This window comes from Geotrypetes seraphini, chromosome 1 (assembly GCF_902459505.1).
Source record: "Geotrypetes seraphini chromosome 1, aGeoSer1.1, whole genome shotgun sequence".
Classification (NCBI taxonomy): Eukaryota; Metazoa; Chordata; class Amphibia; order Gymnophiona; family Dermophiidae; genus Geotrypetes; species Geotrypetes seraphini.
In genome coordinates, this window is record NC_047084.1 from 172,906,004 (window position 1) to 172,914,090 (window position 8,087).

The 8,087-nt window shown below is 42.9% G+C and overlaps 1 protein-coding gene across 3 annotated transcripts in view; it reads right to left on the minus strand.

Annotated features, from left to right (window-relative positions):
- Nucleotides 1-7,862, minus strand: part of NAF1 (nuclear assembly factor 1 ribonucleoprotein) — a 135,260-nt gene extending 127,398 nt beyond the window's left edge. Inside the window, exon 1 of one of the 3 annotated variants that reach the window (XM_033941610.1) lies at nt 7,840-7,862. The gene's annotated coding sequence lies outside the window, so the exon portion shown is untranslated. The other 2 variants (XM_033941592.1, XM_033941599.1) reach the window with 2 other exon arrangements.
- Between the last annotated feature and the right edge of the window lie 225 nt (nt 7,863-8,087).

An 8,087-nucleotide genomic window follows, 5' to 3' on the forward strand; every position in this document is an offset into this window, starting at 1 on the left:
CTCCCTTTGCAGCAAGGGAGGTAATGAGAGACAGATGGACAGTGAGAGAGAGAGGGAGACATGTTGCCAATAGGGGTGGAGGTGAGAGGAAGAAAAGTTGGGACTCATGGAGGGACAGAGATGTTGGTTGAGGAAGGAAATGAGATCCAAAGGAGAGGAAGCATGCGGGAGGCAGAAAGAAAAAAATATTGGATGCAGTTACTGGCTAAATGACTGCTTCTTGGAATAACTAGTTCAGGACTCGACCCTACCATTCTTCCATTTTCTTTGATTTTTTTTTTTTTATCAAGTTTTCAATTAAAAACATTCAAGATATATATTTGATGATGAAATCAAATTGTTGTGTAAAAGGAAATGTATATAACATCACAAAAGAAAGCAGTTATGCTAGATAGCATCTGAAGTCCTCAATAAAGGAGGAGGGGGGGCAATATCAAAACAATTATTAAATAAGTATATATCATAATAAGAAGAAAACCAACTAAAAGGAGGACTTTAAATAATCTTTGAACTGCGAGTCTAAGGTTATGCTGACCTAAGTAAGTAAGGCACCCTCCACAGGGTTTGGGTCCATTTGATCCTCAGCTACAGCTTAATTGCTCAGAAACAATACTACATAAGAATATAAGAACTGCCATACTGGGACAGACCAAAGGTCCATCAAGCCCAGTATCCTGTTTCCAACAGTGGTCAACCCAGGCCCCAAGTACCTAACTAAATCCCAAGTAGCAAAACAGATTTTATACTGCTTATCCTAGGAATAAACAGTGGATTTCCCCCAACCTATCTCAATAATGGCCTATGGATTTCTGTTTTAGGAAATTATCCAAACCTTTTTTAAACTCTAAGCTAACTGATTTCAAGGCAAGAGAAACGGCAAAGGCGATCTGAATTTCTTTATTATATTGATTAAGATTCGACACATATGTGTTTCAGCCACAATGGACTGCTTCAGAAGTCTTAAACTTGTACTTATAAAGTTAAATAATATCACCTATATATATAGCCTCTTTGCTATTGTTCTTGAAACAACTTATAAAATGATGTTTGCACTCTTTATCAAATAATTATACCAGCCTCTGATTAGAGAGCTGAACGGGCATGACGGGAATCCCGCGGGTTCCCCCTTTAGGTCACGGGGATCCCGTGGGGAACGCCCCCTAGGGTCGCGGGCATCCCATGAGGAACGCCCCCTAGGGTCGCGGAGTTCCTGCAGGGTTGGATGTACTCGCGAGGCTCGTCTTCTCCCTACCTGCCCTGCCGCAGCACACAGCTGATCGGAAGTCTTCCACGATGCCAGCGTTGACGTCGGAGGGAGGGCTTAAGCAAAGCCCTCCCTTCCTCCGACGTCAGCGCCGACATCGGGAAGATTTCCGGTCGGCTGTGTGCTGCGGCAGGGCAGGTAGGGAAAGGCAGTGGCATACCAAGGGGGGGGGCGGGGAGGGCGGTCCACCCCGGGTGCAGCCTTTGGGGGGGGTGCACAGCCGGCCAGGTCCCCTTACCTTTGTGGCGCTTCCCCCGACCGACCAATAACAGGCCCGGTCCGACAAACCTCCCTGCCCTGTAGCCGTGAATACTCCAATACTTCAATACTCCAGCTGCTGTAAGAAGGTAATTTAGATTCGTGGCTACAGGGCAGGGAGGTTTGTCGGACCAGGCCTGTTCTGTTGTCAGTCAGGCGGGGAAGCGCTACGAAGGTAAGGGGTAGGGAGAGAGAAAGAGATGAAAAGTGGAGAGGAAAAGACGCTTAAGGGAAATGGGTAAAACTGAGGGGGGAGAAGGACGCTGAAAGCACATGAGGAAGACTGGGGGGGAGAAGAACGCTGAAAAGACATGGGGAAGACAGAAGGAGGAAGGACACTGAAAGGACATGGGGAAGACAGAGGGGGAGAAGGACGCTGAAACGACACCAATTAAACAAACATACTTATGACCTGAAAACAGTGGAGGGGGAAAGGGAAGAACTACAATTTCTTAGAAAGAATACATAAAAGGAAAATACAATAGTAACATAACATAGTAACATAGTAAATGACGACAGATAAAAGACCTGAACGGTCAATCCAATAGGAGAAGGGAAAAGTTAAAAAGTGCAAAAGTAAATACGTGTGTAAAAAAATTTGCTAAAGGCATCTTTAAAAAGCAAGCATTTTAGGCTGCTTTTGAATTTCTGCACGTTTCATTCAGCTCTAAGGTATAGAGGGAGAGAGTTCCAAATTAAAAGGGCGGTGACTGAAAAAATGAGAGTAAGGCGAGTACCAATTATCTTTAGGGATGGAACGTTAAGAGAATGCTGTGAGGTTGATCTTAAAGTTCTCGGAAGGTCATAGGGGATCAGTAGTCTATCTATGAATGCCGGGGCATTAGTTTGCACAGTTTTAAAAGTCAGGAGGGCAACTTTATATGTGATCCTATGTAAAACAGTCAACCAGTGACCTTTTGTAACAAAGGGGTGACGTGATCATATTTTTTTAAACCCAAAATAATTTTGATAGTTGTGTTTTGTATAAGTTGAAGACATTTTATATCTTTTAAACATAACCCTTTAAATAATGAGTTACAGTAATCAATTTTAGATATTACGAGAGAATGAATTAACAGTCGAGGAGGGGGACCAAAGATCTTATCATCCTAAGTTTATAAAAACAGTTTTTGATCAATGCACTTATGTGAGGATGGAATAAAAGTTTGTTATCGATAAGAACACCTAATATTTTGGTTGTTGGAGTTGTTTTAAGAAGAACATTATCGATAAAGACCGGAGCAATTAACTTTAAATCTTCTTTCCATGGGAAAAGCAGTGCTGGTTTTAGAAATGCTTAAAGAAAGCATATTTGCGGTTTAGAAGCCTGATGTTATGTTATAGAATACACTTAGAAAGTTGGGTGCATAAATTCCAATTAATGTCAATAATTGCTTGTTAATTGGCAATTACCAGCACTGATTTCTCAATTAAGCTGCATGCACAGTTTGTGTGCGCAACTATATAAAACTTGGGTGGAAATGTCTATTCTAATAATATATGTAAAACCATTTATCTTTAAATATTAACAGGACCCATTGAGGGGGACAGGTGTCTAAGAACAAAAGAAGATTTTATTAGCCGTGTTTAAATGACATTGAGGTATCAAGTCACTGTGGGTGTTTTAATTGGAAAGTTTTAAGAGAAACAAATTCCACATAAAGCAAATAAAGCTGAGCAGAGATGGGTTTACCTTCTGCTTAGTAACAATGCAGTTGGTGCTTAAGGTGAACCCAAAAAAGAGATCATCTTTAGACACAACTGATAGATGTAGAAGTATTCAAGCAGTTTTTAAATAAAGATAAGAGTCTAGGCTAGGGCTTTGCCTTCACACCAGACAGCAAACCTCATCCACTTAAAACAGTATGACCTCCTAGTGCAGGGGTCGGCAACCATTTTAAGGCAAAGAGCCAATTTATCCTAAAAATTTGACCTGAGATTTACAAAGAGCCGCAATGGGCAGAAAAGGGAGTTTGAGATATTCCAGGTCTCTCACACTCTCTTCCCACCCCAAGGTTTAGCTTCACTCCCCTCTTTCTTCCCTCCAAACCCTTGCAGGTCTCTGAACCTCTCTTCCTTCCCTTAATTGCCCCTGCCCAATCCCCTCCCCCAACCCATTGCCAAAGTTCTCTCCATCGCCAGGCCCCGACCATTTAATCTCCCTCGCAACCTCACAATCGCCCCCTTCCCCAGGCCTGAGGTACCTGGTGGTCCAGCGGGGTCTTCATAGCAGGAGTGTGGCCCTCTCACTCCTATTTCCATACGGCTGTCTTCTAAAATGGCTGTCGTATCCTTTTGCGGCCACTTGCAGAATTTCCTGTAGTACTGCGGGATGCCATTGTGGTTGTGGCAGCCATTTTAGGAGGCAGGAGTGAAAGGGCCACACATTTGCCACGAAAACCACCCCCTCTCTGAACCATTATTAGTACTATTGTTATGGGTTAGAGTCAGGGGCGGAGCTTGGGCGGGGGTACTCTGTTGGTATTCGGTAGGCTTAGGGGTTACTTGACTTGAAGAAGTTGAGAAACACTGGATTAGAAGATGCCTGGAATGAGAATTTAAGGAATGGAAAGCAAGAATAAGATGATGACAGAGGTACAAAGGAAGTATAGAATTAAGTAAACAAAAAAAAGTATTCGAAATACTGTATACTTTTAAGATGCGGGAGAATGTATTTTTCAGTGGTGAAAGCATTTTCTCCCTCTTTGGAGATCAGGCTCACACATACATAAGCCGATTTTCAGTTGAAGAATGTAAGATAGTGTTTTCAGTGGATGCTTGACCACAATGCTCTCTGTAAGGATTTGCTGGGTACGTGCATACTTTTTTTTCATGTGAATGACAAGTTCTGAAAAAATTTTTGTGTGTGAGCAACATGTTCTAAAAGCCAACAGATTTGCAAGTATTTTTGTGAGTGATCACGTAAAATTGGCGAGTTCTTAGAATGTATGAGCATCTGTTCATATACTCCCTTAGAGCAGGGGTATTCCAGTCGGGTTTTCTGGATTTCCCCAATGAATATGCATTGAAAGCAGTGCATGTAAATAGATCTCATGCATATTCATTGGGGAAATCCAGAAAACCCGACTGGAATACGGCTCTTGAGGACCGGAGTTCCCTACCCCTGCCTTAGAGGGAACACGGCTTGACAGATATGTTCAGATCATGGCTTGGGACTGCATGATGGTAAATAGTGTTGGGACCTCCAGAAATTGTCATTAATATGGTAAATGCCACGAATTACAACAAGATATTGCAGAAGTCAATGATTCCATCAACAGAGAAACATTTTTCAGGTGACTGTTTAATCCAGGATGACTGCCCTATGCCACTGAGCAAAAGCATTTGTTGACTGGAAGAAATCTAAGACTTGAATCCAACTGAGAACTTCTGGTATGAAATAGCACTCAAAATATTCAAGCAGCATCCTGAATCAAAGAGAGCTGACATAGGTACCCTGCAGCCTCGAATCAAGTGGTCATCTTATTGTATTTTGTATGGTGTTTTTTGACGGGAGTTAAAAAAAAAACAAAAACCTGTTCACTTGTACTCATTCTTCACCACTCAGGATTTTGTAGACTTTAATCATATCTCCCTTCAGTCATCTCTTTTCCAAACTGAATGGCCCTAACCTCTTTAGTCTTTCCTCAAATGAGAGGAGTTCTATCCCCTTTAACTTAGTTGCTCTTCTCTGAGCCTTTTCCAATTCCACTTTATCTTTTTTAGATATGGCGTCCAGAATTGAACACAGTATTCAAAGTGAGGTTGCACCATGGAGTGATTCAAAGACATTATAATATTCATAGCCATATTTACCATCCATTTCCTAATAATTCCTAGCAACCTGTTTACTTTTTTGGCTGCCGCGCATTGGGTGGATGGTTTTGGCGTATTGTTTGATAGTGAAAACTCTTCTGAAACTTTGAATTGAGGGACCAGGATCCTAATTGTCCCTTATTGGCTGAGGCTCTTTTTGGAGCTTTTAAAGAATGGCACGGTGATAGAATTTGTCACCATCTCTGTTCCCGCGGATAACCATGAGAAACCATCCTCATTTCATTCTTTAAGGAAGGAAGAATCCGAGTATAAATGAGCGCAGCCACTAACCCTCAAGCATTGCATTGAAGAATGCTGGTGTTGCAGTACTGAGGTTGAGATAGACACTAAACAATGATACGGGATGGTTAACCACGGATGTTCATAGGGACGGAGACAGTGACAAAGTCTGTCACTATGTAATTTTCTGACAGACATCTGTGGAGACTGGAAAATTTTCCAATGCTGATATCTCAGGATTAGTAACCCTTCTTCACCCTGACCTCCAGTCCCTAGCCTGCACAGCTTGGATTTTGAAAGGATAGCAGTTAATTCCCTGAACTTTTCTCCGGGATTGCACAAGTTCTGTTAGTTTCCAAAACAGCTTCTACTAGGACAGGAGTTGACAATCTGTGGCTTGTGAGCTACATGCGACTCTTCTGCTATGTGGCTGAAGCTCTCCAGGCGGCAGGCCTCAACCCTTTAATTTCCCTCCCAACCCCAGGATTCTCCCCCCCCCCCCAGGCCTACCAAGGTAGGCAGAAAGCTGCAGAAATAACACTTCCGGGGCAGGCAGATGGCAGGAGGCTGGTTTTGTTGCACTGCTGGCTGCCTGAAGTTTTTAAAATACAGTGGCTAGTAGGTTGGGGAATCGGGAACTGGGGAGAGGTCGAATCCAGTTGAGAGGAGTGGGGGCTGGGGTTGGGTTGGCTTTGATGGGGGGTGGCCAGGAAGGAGAGATCCCCAGTGGCAAAGGCAGGCAATCTCCATGTAAGCGCATACCCCCAACAGGCAGCTCATGTACCCCTAAGGGGTTGAGAAACATTATTCTAATTTGTAGACTAAGAAACTGCCACTCCACAGTCGTCGATTCTCTGCCAAAATAGCTGAGGTGATGTGAGGACAGCTTGCAGTGAGAATTATGGAAATGTGAATGGCTGAAGTTAGATCCAATTTTGCTCCAAGATCTGATTCTGCTTAATGGTACTATTTGCTAAATGGCAAATGAATGCATATTGATAAATAGTAATAAGTTTTCTAATGCTGTTAGTATTACTACAACAGCAACATTGTTAGCCTACACAGAGCATTAACTGGGTCAAACAAGACCATTTGATTCCAGAATCTCCAGTGTTCTAGGTAAGAATAATGGCTTCAGTTTAAAAGAAATCAAAAAACCAACAGGGAATGAACTCAAAATTTGTTCTCAAAAATACAGGAATGTTTGGATGAATTTAAAAAAGGAAGGGTTGAGGTTTTTTTTTAGGATTAAGGTAACAGAGGAGTAGAACATACTGTATAAGTGAGAGTAAATGGGTGACAGTTTGAGGCTGCTGGTGGGGCATTAATGAGAGTGGGGGAAGGGGCTCCAGGCACCTGAAAGGAAGAGGTTAAAGCTAAAAGATGCTGCTTATGTGTGCGGTTGATGGAGAGATGCTGAAGTTACAGCTGTTAGGGTGGATGGCTGGCACTTGTACATGATAGATTCTGGTCTAACAGAACCTTAATCTAATACAGATATAGATATAAATAAATAAAAATAACTATTGTATTAGATACCCAAGATACCACAAGTACCACACTTTTGATACAAGATACTGTATTTAAGTTTCACAACACATTAAATTAGGTGAAAACTGTTATACATAGATAAAATGGTAAATATCTGAAAGGAAAAAAAGAACCACTTACATATATAACAGAATGCAATTCAGTTAAATGAAACTTCAACGTAGTTTAATAGATGTTCATTTATTTATTTTCCCCAGAAATAAAATCTAATCTGAAAGCCTAGATAATACAACAAACTGTATGTACTGTACCCTTTCATATGGGCAAGCAGAAAATTAAAGCGAAATACAAATATACCGGCTGCCCTTACACTCTGAGCACTCTTCCTCTTCCCACGCATTGGGAGACAGGAAGACCAGTCTCGATTTCCAGTGGTCTACCACCCATTCCTCTCTTTCTCTCCCGGTCTGCGATCCAGTACCTCTCCCTGAAAACCTCCTGCCCGTCAAACTGATACCTGAGTTCGCAGCTTTCCTTCGCCGGTGACCGTCCCCCAGCTAACATAAGCCCTCTCTCCCTCGGATGCCTGCCGCTTTGCCGGAAACAGGAAGTGGCGTCAGAGGAGGGCAAAAGAGCTGGAGAATTTAAAAAAAAAAAAAAAAAAGTTTGCGTCGGAAAGCGGGACGCCACAGAAGGAAAGCTGGCGTGGGGCGGGGGTGCTGTTAAAGCCAAGTTGGAAACAAAGAGATACTGGGAGAGCAGTAGCTCACATGCGAACGTAGAAGTTTCTCAGTGATCAACCACGTATCCAGGGTTCTCTAAGAATTCCGATACCGCCTCCTATTCTGGTCATAAGTTCAACGCCGGCTTCTTACGCGGGCGACTAGGCTCACACGGACAGGTGTATGGGGCTAAAGGGGGAGGGGGGGGGAGTTCACCTGATCTACCGGCCGCAGGCATGTGGCAACCTTCACGTACAGCTAGATTGCTGCACGTGGAAGTCGCCGCACCGACGTGC